This window comes from Ailuropoda melanoleuca, chromosome 2 (assembly GCF_002007445.2).
Source record: "Ailuropoda melanoleuca isolate Jingjing chromosome 2, ASM200744v2, whole genome shotgun sequence".
Taxonomy (NCBI): Eukaryota; Metazoa; Chordata; class Mammalia; order Carnivora; family Ursidae; genus Ailuropoda; species Ailuropoda melanoleuca.
This window is the reverse complement of record NC_048219.1, coordinates 33282107-33297151: the sequence shown is the minus strand read 5'-3', so window position 1 is coordinate 33297151 and position 15045 is coordinate 33282107. Positions and strand designations below refer to the sequence as shown.

The 15045-nt window shown below is 44.3% G+C and overlaps 1 long non-coding RNA gene across 1 annotated transcript in view; it reads right to left on the bottom strand.

Moving 5' to 3' along the window:
- Positions 1–1541: 1541 nt before the first annotated feature.
- The window catches only part of LOC109489303, a 146230-nt gene continuing 132726 nt past the window's right edge, over positions 1542–15045 (bottom strand). The window contains exon 5 of the long non-coding RNA XR_004623184.1: positions 1542–1795. This is a non-coding gene — a long non-coding RNA (uncharacterized LOC109489303). The remainder of the gene's footprint in view (positions 1796–15045) is intronic.

The window sequence follows — 15045 nt, the reverse complement described above, 5'->3', positions numbered from 1 at the left end:
CAGCCAACTCTCTCGTCTTTTAGGCATTGTCCCTCCATATTTTTTAAATGTTTATATCTCTGAATTTGCTTCAGCATTCCCCTCCACCAGGACATTTTCCAAGGTCTCCACTGATGAAATCTTTTTAATTACGCCATCACCTTGTTCTGGGGACCATCTGTGTCTCACCTAGGTATCAGGACTGTGCCCCTTTCACCTGCTGTGTGGTGGATGAGCCAGTCTCAAATCCCTATCTTACTGATTGTTTTCTTAAACCACTCTCAGCACCATTTATGTTATTCTGGGTCCTCTGAGAAACAGACACAAGGTGCATGTAAATGTGTAAGAAATGTATTATGAAAAAGTCTCTCAGAGAAAATGGGGGAGGGGAAGCCAGGGGAGCCTGGGGGTGTGTTAGACTCCATTGCTGCTCTGACCCTGAGTGAGAAAGACGGCATTAAGGAAGGAAAGTCATGTGGAAGTGTCTTAGACTACAGTGCAGTCCCAAGGGGGGGTTTGGCAAAATTTTTGAGAGTTCTGAGCCAGTGGTGCTCATCAGAGAAATCCCCATCTCCTAGCAACCAGCCTGTCCTCCTATTCCTGGTATGTTCAGTCTTTGGCCAGGAATGCTCTTGGGAGCATGACTCAGGTACTACTGAAGTGAGGATCTTTATGCTCCATGCAGTCAGCGGTCTGAGTAGCTCATTCTCCATGTCCACCATAGTTGCAGATGACTAGAGTGCTCTAAATCATAGCTGGACTCAAGGAGATTTAGAATCAAGCCTCGTCCACCATTCCAAAGAGTGAATGGTGAAAAACCCACTAGATTCTTGTGTATTATTCATGCAAAGGTGAGCACTGCGTTCATGATATTTTAGCCAACCTATGTATTTTTTTTTTAAAGATTTTGTTTATTTATTCGACAGAGAGAGAGACAGCCAGCGAGAGAGGGAACACAAGCAGGGGGAGTGGGAGAGGAAGAAGCAGGCTCATAGCGGAGGAACCTGATGTGGGGCTCGATCCCATAACTCCGGGATCACGCCCTGAGCTGAAGGCAGACGCTTAACCGCTGTGCCACCCAGGTGCCCCCAACCTACGTATTTTTTAAAACATTAATTTTGTCAATTAAAACCAATCTCTAATATCTATTTGGTAATTAACAAATCTGTGTTGGAGATAAAAGTAACTGAAATGTTGTCTCTGGAGTGCGGCCTCTTGACTAAATGTCATTGACTGAATGCTGGTTAAATTGCCCTGGAGTGTGTTTTTCTGTGTAGGGCAACTGGACATCCCAGGGTATAGAACAAAATAAACTAACGCAGACTTACAGAACTCACGGAATATACACTGAATCATATTAAAGCAAATTGGAGATGACATAATATGATGACATTTATATATGGCAAAATTAATAAAGGTGGAGAAAAAATTACTGACATCTTAGAAACATTGAGCTAATATACACACAGCCCTTAGAACTCTACCAAGAAAGGTAGACATCATTATTATAATATCTCACCATATTACAATTTGATAGAGTCTTGTAGTATTATGGAAAGAAGACTTAGATGGTCTGGGACAACCAGGATTTCTCATTTCTCTTTGCCAGAACATGAATAGTAGCAAGCAAAGGATGAAGCTTATGATGTCTGTGTTAGGAAAAAAGAGTCATACCTGTATGCATATCCAGGGTGTGTTTGAGCAGGTGAATCCTGGGAGGGAAGGCTACACCCCTGACTCTGTGCACAGGTGTGTCATAGGTGGAGAGCTGGGGAAACACCAATCCATTCAGGTGGAACTTGTGATTGATCAGTATCTGTATGTCAACATAACAATGAATATTTACACAGGGCTTTGAAATTTATAAAGCCTTTCCCCACAATTCACTGTCTCATTTAATCCTAATAACCCTACAAAGCTAGGAGTACTTTGTCCCCATTTTCCAGATGAAGAAATATATGACTCAGAGATTAAGTGAGTTTCCTACGGTGTACATAGTCATTCATTGTGAAGCCTAGACTGGAACCCCATTCTCCCACTTCCCAGAGCCACGTTCACCTATCAGGTGCTACCACTAGGTTAATCTGAGGATAGAAATGTGATCAGGACACATTCTGTGCTTCCAAAGAGCACTTCCCTACAAGAATATTTGGCCCTGCTAGGAATTCTTAGAAGATAGAGAAAACGTATATATTATGGCCTTTTCCCTGGAAGAGTTTACACTCTTAAAGTTTTCTGGGGGCGAGGCAGGAGTTGGGGGGACAATTTTAGATTTACGGAGAAGTTACAAAGATGGTATAGAGATTCCCATATACCTTCCGCCAAGCTTCCCTGATGTTAACATCTTACGTGATTGTGGTATGTTTATCAACCCTAAGAAGTTAACATGGTACATTACTATTAACTAGCGTATAGACATGATTTGGATTTCCCATTTTTCCACCTGTGTTCTTGTTTCCACTGCAGAATCTAATCTACATTACCACAGTGCAGTCAAGTATGGCTCCTTAAGCTCCTCTGATCTGTGACAGTTTCTCTGTATTGCCTTGTGTTTCATGACCTTGACCTTGATACTGGTCAGGTATTTTGTAGAATGTTCTTCAATTTTTGTTGGCTGATGTTTCTCTTATGGTTAGACTGTAGTTATGGATTTTGGGGGTGAACACACAGAGGTGATTTGCTGTCTCATTGCTTCCCGTCAGTAAATGAGCCATATCAACATAACTTATCACTGGTAATGTTAACCTTGAAGACGTAGTTCAGGTGTTGTCTGCCAGGTTTCACTACTGTAAAGCTATTCTTTTTCCTTCCTAGACTCTATTTATTAGGAGTGAGGGAGTCACTGTCTAACCCACACTCAATGGCAGGGAGTAAGTTCCACCTCTGGAGAAAGGTGTATGAAGGAATTTAGGACATATGCTAAAATCACCACAGGAATTAATACATACTTGAGGAAAGGGATAATTTAAGGCTACACGAGTATCTTGTTCCTCCTGAAGGTTTCATCTGTTAATTTAAGCATTCATCAGCAGATCTTACCTCAGGTAATGATTATTGATTATTACAATTGTTACAATCAATATTTTGTTGCTTAAATTGTTATAGCCTTGGCCATTGGGAGCTCTTTTCAGGTTGGTTTCCGTGTCCTTTTAACACGTCCCCCTCTTTTCTGTTGTTGTTTTGAACACTTGCTTCATTCATTCATTTATACATGCCACTATGACCTTCTACAGGTTCACCTCGTATTTCTCCAAGGAATCCTGGTCTCTTTTACTGGAGAATGGTTTTTAGAAACCTGGGTATGTAAGTTGTACTTGTTGCTATTGGAGTGTCACTGCTTCTGGGCCGTCTCAGTGGACACAGCCAGGAAAAGGATGTACGTCCACTAGCCTACCTAGACCCACATCTCTACCCACATGCATCTCATGAACGGAATGGGACTCCGACTGATATCTCCAACCCCAACCCAGCACCACAGGGTTCATCTTAGCATTTCACTGTTGCTCATTTGTTATTTCTTCCTACAACAGTAAGAAATCTCAAAGGGATGATCGTGCAAGCTGGACAAAGATTCTACAACCTTGTGGATGTGAAACTCTCTCTAAGTGGAAGAAACAGGAAGTACAACAAAAGATCAGAGAACCCATCTGTGGGGCTATAGGCAACTCTATTGTGTAGGAGATGACATAATATGTCTAAACTGCAGAATCTTTAGGGGATGTTAAAAAGTGTTTTTGGGGGAAAAATCCACATTTAATGGAAAACATTTCTGTTTCTGTACTCCTCTGTCCTCTTCCTCCATTCCCTCCCATGGTCAGAGCAGCCCCAAGTAAATAGCAGGGTCTTCTTTCCATGCCCTGGATTAGAATTCCATCTGGTGTGACTCCCTCATTCTATAGGTAAGAGTACCTGAAGCTCAGAGAGGGAGAGGCCTCACTCAAAGCCCCACAGCAAGTCAGCAGCAGAGCCAGAAGGCTCAGGTCTCTCAACTCCTAGGCCAGTGCTCTTCCAAATAGCAGAACATGGTAGGAGTGGGAGAAGTCCACCTCAGATGTGGAGTACAGACCCCTCGCTTCATTTTGATAAGGGTCTTCGACTGCCATGATAAAAATGGACACTCTTTTTTGAGTGCTACTTCTGTGTCAGGCACTATGTTAAGCCCCAATATCTCCTTGAACAACCCTATAAGGCAGGTATTACTATGCCCATTTGCAGATTAGCAAACTGCAAATCAAGAAGTTCATAAAGGAGCCCAAGATCACAAGTAGTCCTGGCATCCAAGCCCTGCGGGGTAACCATCAACCTGGTGTCTCCAAGCTCCTGACTTGTTCCTGGGCTGTGGGAGTCACCTCAGCCCTCCCCCAAGAGGGAGGCGTGTCTCCATCACCGCTGGGAGCTAAGCAAGCACTGGCCTGGCAAGGGCTAGTTATGACAGTATAGCCAGAAGTGCCTTGTAAAACTGCCACACAGAGGTGAGGAAAGCACAGGGAAGCTGTGCAAACACGCTTGCCTCCTGTTCACTCCCCCCTCTCTCTCTCTCATACACACACACACAATCATACACACACTACCCTTCCTTCCTGATGTGACTCTTCTGCCCCCACTTTCTCAGACTCAGCCATCTTCAGCTCTGGCCAGTTCTATATCCTTAGCAGGTCATTGGAGAAAAACAATCGTAGGCATTGCATTATTATGTACAGAGCACAGGCTGAGGAGTCAAGAAGGTCTGGGTTCTAATGCTGAGTCTGTCCTTTATGAACTGCCCCTTCAAGGGAGTTGTGTGACCTGGAAAAGTTACTCAAACTTTTTAAATGGGATAATAATACCTGATTGTAATGTTGGAGTCAATAGAAACTGTACCTTGAGTTTCTCTTTTTATCTCCTCTTATCCTGCCCCCGATCCAAGCCATTGACATTTTTGCTGAGATTATTTTAAGAGCCTGCTGACTGTCCTTCTTGTACCCCCTCTTGTTCCCTTTCAAAATTGCCAAGTTATACCTAGGAAAAATCTTTTAAAAACATGAATCTGATCATCTCAGTGTTTCTGCCACTCCCCCAATATTATCATCAACAAACAAACCCCAAGAGGTCCTCACCGCACTTAGGACAAAACCCCACATCCTTATCATGGAAGGGCCTCTGTGATCTGGCCTATCCATCTCTCCACCCCTTCACAGCCTCTTTCACAGCCCCACTCTCTCTTTTGTCATTTGCTCCTAAGCAGAGGCTCTTTCCTGCCCCAAGGCCTTCCTGTCAGCCCTTCTAGCTGCAGGGGACCCCCTGCCCCCTCTTCTTGCCTGGCAGATGCCTACTCACTCTTGAAATCTCAGCTTTCCTTCCTAAGAGAGGCCTTCCCTGCATGCTCTGTTTAGATCCAACCCCCCTTTCATTGTTTCATGCCACTAGTTCTCTTCCTTTGTAGCTCCTAGCATGATTAACAATCATGCATTTGATCGTACAATTCCTTATTTAATGTCTCTCTCCTCCATAGGTGGAGAGCAAGGAGTGCCTTTCTTCTGTTCCTTTCTGATTATCCCTGCTGTCAATTGCAGAACCTGGGACATAACAGGTGCTCAAGAAATCTATGGCGTGGGAAGGTATGATGAAGTTTGCAGGTAAAGCACAGGACATATAGCAGACTTCTGACAGATCTCTGTAGCTGCGTTCCTTTCTTCCCCTCCTGGTGGATGCTGCCAGAGCGTGGTTCTCAGAGGGGTGTGGTCCCTCCCACACCCCAATTCCCCAGCACTGGGGAGAGGCCCCAATCAGACCCCATGGGGCTGGCTGGGCACAAAGTCCCCAAGGCTGTGAAGCCAGGCTGGGCAGGGCCAGTGGTAGGCCTTGCCACCCCAGAGAGCAGGGAGTAGGGCAGGGCTGCTGGAAGCAGGCCTCCTGGGTCTTCATCAGGCTCAAACCCTCCCTGTCCTTTCTTCCCCCACGGCAGAGAGCAGTTTTGCCCTGGCCAATGCCAATTGGGCTGCTCCTTGTTTTGTTGTACACGCTGCTAGGCAACTGGCCTGTTTTTGCTTATTTACCTCCCCTGGGCCATTTCACAACACTTTGTAATAGGCCCTGCTCTCTCTGGTGCACATCTGGTTTGGATTTAGCCTGTCAGAGCCCCCTCAGCAAGGAGAGCCAGGACTTTCCCCAGCACTCACCAGGACGGACCCCCAGGCTCTGGCTGTGCAGGCCTCCTTGGTGTTGGACCATGCCAGCCCGGACGCCTTTCACTCGCCCAGCCCTGATTCTTCTCTCCACCCTGAACCTCTTACTTCTTTTTGTCAACAGTGTGCACATTTCAAAGCCTGAAGGTAGGGAAACCTTGAGAAGGAAAAAGACTGATGAGGGGTCAAGAAATAGTAGAACAACAGGACGGAAGTTTAGAGAGAATGAAGTCTGAGCCCTCAGCCCAGCACTATTCTCCCCTCACCCACAGGGAGGGGTTGACTTTCCCAAAGGGACACAGGGAGACAGCGATAGACCCAAGACCAGGTTCCTTGGCATCTCTCTCCTTTCCCCGGGAGCCTTCCCATCAAGAGACCACCTTGGGGATACAGTGGGTTAAACTGGATGTTCTTGGTTTTGAAAGATTTAGTAGATTTATCCTTCTCCCCATCAAACACCAAAATTCTGGTGGGATTTCTAAGAAGGACCAATAGAGAATCAGAGTTTGGTAGATGTCATTTTATAGAGAGAGAATAAAAGTTTCCAATTTCCTCACCCTACAGAGAACATAATGGTCAAATCAGGGCAGGGTCAGGGATAGGTGAATGAAGTAGGGCTGGGAAGAAACACAGGGCACCTTTCCTGCTTCCCCATTCCCTATTGTTTTGGCAAATTCAACACACTCAGTGTAAAACCCAAGGTTCTGACAATGGTTATAAGGCTCTACAAGACCAAACTCTCTGACCTCTGTGACCTCATCCTTCCCTCCCCTCTTTGTACATTCAGCCCCAGTAATTTATGTCAAGAAAGAAGAAGAAGGCCTCCTTGGAGCAGAAGCAACCAGTACCTGGGCACAGTTCAATGAGCAGAGCAAGGATGGGTTTCCCCATTCACTTCCTTTATGAGCTGGTCCCACTGGGCAGAGAACAAAATGCTCAAACTGCCCAAAACATGCAAACAGCTTATTTTGCTCCATAGCACTCATCTGTCCCTGACACATGGTTATATTACTTATAGTCTGTATTTTCTTGTTAGAATGTAAATTCCTTGAGGGCAGGGTGTTTGTTCCATTTATTGTTAGGTCTTTGAACCTAGAACAGTTTTGCATGAAGATTGGACTCAATAAGGATTTTTTGAATGAATGAATGAATGAATGAATGAATGAATGAATGAAGTCTGTTTTTCCTCCCAGTATGTTCAGTTGGAGGTGTTTTCTTATTCTGACCTCTCACCTATAAACTAAAATGCTGACCTATCATTTTAGACTATCTATCACAAACACCCTTTGTCTCCATTCCAGCTCACCATGATCCTATCATCTCTGAACTGTTGGAGCACATTGTTTTCCTCTGCCTGGAATGACCCTCCCAGTCCAACTCTGCGCCTCCTGATGGGAATTCACCTGGTAACTTTTGATGCTAGGATGGACCTCTTGATATCTCTGGATACCTCCCTGTGGTTTGCCATAATGGTGATGATTACTTGTCAGGCTGCTCCACATTGATTAATCCATGAAGGATAAAGGACCAGATGACCAACTGAGTAGCAACTGAGTGGCAGTCAATGGTCTCTGTCCTCCAAGGTTTTGTATTGATTCTTTTTATAGGTTTACTTTGTCACTTGCTGACCTTAGATTATGGACCTCTTGTATAGAACTCTTGATTTTTTTTTTTTCTCCTCAAATCTTTGTCTTCCCCAGTTACCCACAGTGAATGGCAACACCAATTGTTTCTTAAGTTTCTTGAGGCAAGAATTTGGGACTTAGCCATTGATTGAGATTGGGTCCACCATCCACCATCCCTAAGCCATAGGGAAATCCTGTCAAGTCTACCTCCATAACACATCTGAGATCCATCTTCCTCTTGCCCCCTCCATTGCTCCACCCTATTCCAGACACCAGCATTCTTGCCTGCATGGCTGGCTCTTTATTTCTACTCTCTATTGTCCAACAAGTGATCAGAATCAGGGAGGGAGGCAGGGAGAGAGTGCAGGTGAGGGGGCAGAGAGGGAGAGAGAGAGAGACAGAATGAATCTTAACCAGGCTTCACAGCGGGGCTCAATCCTGAGATCATGACCTGAGCCAAAATTAAGAGTTGGATGCTTAACTAAGTCACCCAGGTGCCCCCAGAATCAGGTTTTAAAACAGAAATTAGATCATGTTACTCCTTCATTTAAAACTTCCCAAATGGCTTCCTGTTACACTTAGAATAAAAAAACAGTTTTTTACCCTGCCCCTCAAGGCCACAGTCTAGACCCTGCTGACCTCTCCAATTTTAGTTCACACCACCCCCTAATTCCCCACTTTTCTCAGTATGCTTTAGTCACATTACTCCTCTTTCTGTTCTTCGAACAGGTCAATTCATTCCAACTTCAGGGCTTTTGCACAAGTTACCTCTCCTCCTTGGAATACTCCTGCCTCAAATCTTCACATGGCCAATTCCTCTGGCTGTTCAGATCCTGACTTAAATGATACCTACTCAATTTAGAATAACATGACTCCTCCCTACCACACACACAGAGTTATACTCACCCATGTGTTGCTTGAGGTTCTCCCTAGCATACAACACCAGATTTTCTATTTGTTTATTGTCTGTCTTCCCCCTATAGAATGAAACTCCATATTGGCAGAGACCACTGTGACCCCAGCACCTAAAATAGGGCCTGACACATAACGGAAGTTCAAAATGTTTCTTGAATAAGTGAATGAATTAGTCCATTGTAGCCTAACCATGGGCTGAGAGTTAGGAGTCTTGTGTTCAACTCTACCCTGGTTACTCTCAAGCTATGTGACTTTGAACATGTCGTTTGTCTGCTCTCGGCCTCTGTCTCCACATCTGTAAACTGAGGTCTGATTTCATGATCCATAAAGTCCTTTCCAGCTTCCAGATACTCTGATCCTATCAATCTTTCCATATTGTTGACCATAAAAAGCTATCAAATTTGGTGATGACAGCAATGACCCAACTAAAAATTGATGAATTATTTTTTTAATTTCATACGACATCCTAGGCCACCTTAGTTATTTATGATTTATGCTTAAGTTACATATCCCAAAACGGCTTGCGTGGCTCAGGTGTCAGACCCACTTTCCCACCCATATCCTAATTCTCTTTATTTATACAAGGAGAAGGGTAAATGCTCCCATTAGATTTGCTAGACTAGAATGGACCCTTGTGATGGCAGATGACAGAAACCTAACCCAATTCAAGGATAAAAATGAGAGATAGATTTTGGCAGTTCATGAGATCCAAGGAGATCCAAATAAGCAAGGTGCTGAGAGAACAGTGAGAGAGCAGGCCTTCAGGTGCTGCTGGAACCAGATGCTCAAATCCACTAGTGTTCCCTCCAGCCTTTTCTCTGCTTCTAACACTGTGCTGGCTATACCCTCCTCTCTCAGTGCAGTCTAGCTCTTTCCACATAGTCCCAGCACAGCATCGATCACACTGACTTATTTGCCTGCTGTTTCCAGTCTTTTCCAGTACAATAAAGTTCATCGAGGAAAAGGACCTTGTCCATTTGTTAATTTCTATATCCCTAACCCCAAAACAGTACCTGGAGCATAGAAGGTGCTCAGTAAATATCAATTGGATAAGTGAATGGTAGAAAACATAGTGACCAACTGCTCCAGAGTTTAATACCAAAGCATTTCAGTTATTGAAAGGCTAGCAAAGTTCCCTAGGATCCTCACACCACCCCTCCTCACCCACAAAATCTCACAGAAGGGATTCCTTGGTCCAGCTAGGCCATGTGCTTACCTACCACCTTGGCAAATAACAGTAGCCACTGAACATGCTGACGTCTCAGCATCCATGAGAATTCGAGGAGATTTTCAAAAAGGACCGTAGAAGGAAATCCCATTGGTGCCAATACACTTACAGAGCTATTGTGGAGATCAAACAAGACATTGCAAGAAAGGGTGCTTGCAATGCTATTATGAAGTTGCCATTTTTATAGGTCAGATATTGGCAATTTTATATGTCTCATCTTATTATAAAAGTATTAAAAGCATTACATGGATATAACATGATTATTTGATTATATGTCAGCAGAGTAAGAAAGAATACTATGTTTTTAAGATGAAAAGTTAATTCCTTTTAAAAATGATGGTAGCTAAAATGATTTATTATGTGGTAGCTTTGCAATGAACAATGTTAATTCCTTACATGGATTATCTCATTATTTCTTCCAACATTTCCATGAGGTAGACACTGTAATTATCCCCATTCTACAGACAAGAAAACTGAGGTCAGTGAGGTTAAGTTTATATGCTCCAGATGACACAGTTCAAAATGTGGAGAACCAGGACTTGAACCTAGGTTTCTAGGATCTAAAGCCATTCACTAGACTACATTAGGGAAGAGGCTGGGAGTCCAGCTCCTCCACGAAAGCTAATCCACTGCTACTAAGAAGAATGATTCTGTTACCTGTGATGCTACAGTCCTGAGTGCACTCTGCTTCCAAGCCATCTGCATTGCATTACAACTAGTAGTGGGTGTATCTGGCACCCATGGACAGACTAATCTCCTTAAAGGCCCGTCTTATTCATCTTTTCACTTAAAATAAGCCTTAAATTCTACCTAAAATTCTACCTAGGTCTCTCCAAAAGTTTATTGAACTGAGCAAGGTGGGCAGACAAAAGATTTTGATTTGTTATCTCCAAAGGGTATGGTCTTTGGTTTACATGTTTTCAGTGGTGTAGGGGATGGAACGTTGGGAATATGGATAATTATCAAAACATAGCTACCACATGTCGAGAGCTTATTATGTTTCAGGAAGTTTATGTCCATTATCTTTAGTTTTTATAATACCTTGCAAGGTAAGTGGTAGTATCCCTGGGTCATACGTTTTCAGAGCAGCAGAATGTATTCTTTCTAGAGACTGCGAACATCTCCTCTGTGATATCAAAGCTGGACCAAGAAAATGTGTTTACTCCAACTAAGGTCACACAAAGCTTTGAACCTAAAAACTGTCCTCAGCCAGAATCTTACAGAATTCTATTCTGGGCTGGCCCCCAATTTCCCCCAAACGCAGACCCCACCCACACTCCAGAGCCCTACAACTCTGTCAAACCAATGTTTAACTTGATTTTGTACATGAACTTGATTCTGCGCCATGGAATTTCAAAGCTGTGCCTGCAAGTCTGGAATTTAAATATTAGCCTTTCTGACCTGGATAGCTTTGATCTCCCGAGTTTACTTGCACAAATATTGATAACGCGGCTCAGATCACAAGCAAGAGCACAAGTCCGCAGCCCGCGACTGCTGAGTGAGTGCATGGATACAAAGATCTCTGCCCAGATCAAAATGGATTTAGGTTGTACATGTGCTAATCTGACAGTGGGGGAAGCCCCACATATGGGCCAGAGAGAGCTCACTCTCATGTAGTCGATCATGCTCGCTTCGTCCTATAGGACAGAAATCAAGAGTGAACTGCAGCTGCACTCTGGCAAGACCAGGCTCTTACAATACGGCCCTACCTTCCTTAATTTCTTTGAGTTGGCTTTCTCGCTGGGGGATGGCTGCCATAGTTAGCATTTGCCAAGCATCTGTCTTGTACCAGGTACCTTAAGTGTTTATATAGTATTAACCATAATACATAAAATGAATACATGTTAGCACTATTCTATGAGTTTTACATTTGTGTTATTTCATCCACACAAAAGTCATATAAAGGGGGGACTACTATTATCTTCATTTCTCAGATGAAGAAACTGAGGCCCAGAGAGTTTTGTCAGTGAGAGTCACACTGCAAGTAGAGGGCAAAGTTGGGTTTGAAACCTAGGCAGTATCTCTTTCCATTCTCTCAACAACCTGGTAAGGCCGTTGTGGTCATTTTACAAAGAGGGGAAAGAAGTTTAAGTAATTTGCCAAAAGTCACACAGCCTGTTAGTGGCAGAACCAAAATTCAAACCCAGGTTAAATCCAATGGCCATGATTTTTAAAATACACTAGAAAGAAAAAAAAAAAACAACGACACTCAAAAGGCCTGTTTTGGTGTGGCCTGATTTTGTACAGCCAGCAACCTAAGGATGAGTTGTTACATTTTAAAGGACTGTTTAAACATTTTATTTTATTATTTATTTATTTACTTATTTATTTATTCAGGGGGTGGAGGATGGAGGAGAGAGAGAATCTCAAGTAGACTCCATACCCATCACGTGAGCCCAGTGCCGGGTTCAATCCCACGACCTTGAGATCATGACCTGAGCGAAAAGCAAGAGCCAGACACTCAAATGACTGAGCCACCCAGGAGCCCCACTTTAAAAAAAAATAAAAGATTTATTTATCTATTTTAGAGAGAGAGAGAGAAAGCATGAGTGAGCAGGGGGCAGGGACAGAGGGAGAGAATCTCAAAGAGAGTCCCCACTGAGTGCAGAGACCGACGTGGGGCTGGATCTCACAATCCTGAGATCATGACCTGAGCCGAAATAAAGATTCCAATGCTCAACCAGCTGAGCCACCCAGGTGCCCCTAACCATTTTTTTAAAAGAAGATGTGGCAGAGATCATATATGGGTCCTCAAAGCATAAAATATTTCCTATCTAGCCCTTCATAGGAAAAATTTGCTAATGACCATGCTAGACCGGTCTTCTCCATCCTGACCTAAAAAACCATTATGAAGATCAAAGGAAAGAACGGAGGTCGGAGTGTCTGTACGTAGTTTGGGGAAGTCATTTCTCCTTCACTGGACCTCAGTTTTGCCATTTGAAAGAAGAAGTTAGAGATGTGTACATCTCCTTTTGGCTTTAACCTGTGCTAATGGCAGGTGTCATCCTGGTGCTGTACTAACATAAGGGAGTGCTTTCTCCAGTCCGTCACCCATCTAATTATTCAGTCACTTACTTTATTGCATGTAATGCAGACATAATTAGACTTCAATGGTGAAGAAAAACATCATCCACCAAAATAATTGCTGGAAGCTAAGAAATGGCCCCCTCCCAGACATCAGCCCTTTTGTGATGTGCCCTAAACACATGTATCTTCTTCTAACCTCAGGTGAGGTTCTTGCTTGTTCTCCCAACCTCTTGGCATTTCAGGCTGTTAATTTCCACAGCAATGTTTACTTCTGATCCTCCCAAATCCTCCCAAACTCTCGCAATCAACCTCTGCCTCTCCCCATTCCCCGTGGTATTCAACACTGGCAAAAAGCAAGCAAGCAAGCAATCAATCACAAGATCTCCCAGTTTCCCTCCCATTTGTTGCCTAGTGTCTGAGGCACACACTTTCCTCCTTTCAGGATCCATTTCTCCCCCTGAACATGGCCTGCCACACATTCTAAGAACAAAGGCAGGTCCTTTTAATCTCTGGACCTCATCTATCCTTCCCTTTCTCTCTTGCATGGCCAAGGCAGCCTTGCCCCCTACAGATTTGCAATCTCTCCCAAAGTCTTCTCCACAATCTTTCTCCATCCCAAAGGAAACCGAATCCAGAACTGTCCCAAGACACAATGACCTCACTCCGATCTCTAGCACTGGGCCACCTCTGCTCCATGTGTGCCCTTGAGGGCAGACAAGTGTGCCATGGGGAGGTAAGTCCAGGCCCTGTGATGTCGAAGGGTCTGGTCTGTCTTCATCTTACTCAAGGAAGGGCGTGTTCCTGCCGGATCAGACCCTCAGCTTCATCTCTACAGAACTGGCGCGGTAGGGTCAACAATATGTTCCTTTGCCTCTAGACCTCTTCTCCCTTGCTTGAGTCATTCACCACTCTGCAGTCAAGGGAAGTGCTCCAGAACACAAACCCACTGCCTAACAGCCTTCAGTGGATTCTCAGTGCCTGCAGAATAGTCCCCTGACTCAGCCCTCTACAACCTAGCCCCCACCTCTCTCTCTAATCCCATTTCCTACTACTCATCTCTCATTCCCAAAGTCTTTGCCACACCAAAGTACATAGAGTATTCCAAACATTCTGCACAATATGACTGCACACCCTTTTCCTCGATGGGGTGCTCTTCCCAGCTCTGCTTTCCAGAAAACACCTGCACATCCTTCCTGCCTGTGCAGAATATCTTTTGTTTGTTCCTCTAGATCCATGTTCCACCATTCTTCACCTGCTGTGTGCCCTGCTGTGTGATCTGTGGCGATGCAACAAGTGGGTTCCTGACTAACTGGGGGCTTCAGAAAGACACCAGAGGGAGAGAGGGGAAAGGGTCCTTTTGATTCTCTCCTTGCAAGGTCACGGATCTGACTGTGTCCTTCACTGCTTCTCCTCAGGTTGTCAGCTCTGCAGGATTCTCCCTCCTCTTGTAGGAATAGTTCATCTGCTGAGCTCTTACACTGTCTACTATGACTTACTATGTCTACTATGTACTTCTACACCTGCCCCTTTGCAAATAAGCCCTCCTCTAAATATACCACAAGAGCCATCAGTGTGCCATTGAGACTCTGACTGATACATACCAGTGCAGCACAAACCCCAGAGGGTCCTTTGTAGGCACCTACCTATTATATCACATGCTGTTTGCTTCCCTGTCTGCCCCACCAGACTGCTTCATTTCACCTCGTTATCTGAGATTTGTTCTTAGATCTAAGTTGCCCACTCATATTTAGCGACGAGCTACTACATGCTGGGCCATGGCTTAGGCACTACAGATTCAGAGATTAATAGATAATAATTCCTGACCTGGAAGATCTCCCACCCCCGTGTGGGAGATAGGACTTAGGCTCCATTTGTGGCTATGAGTGCAGGACCAGTTAGTTGTCTGTTTGTGCTCAAATTCCAGCTGCGCTAGCTGTGTGATCTAGGCACATTCGCCTCTCTGAGCCTCAGTTTCCCCATCTATAAATGGCAATAACAGAAGCTACCTCCCAGAGTGCTTGTAAAGATTAAGCAGTTAGCATAGTGGCTGGCACTTACGAGGCACTCAGTGAGTGTCCACTATTTTTTATTATAACAGAGGCTTAGT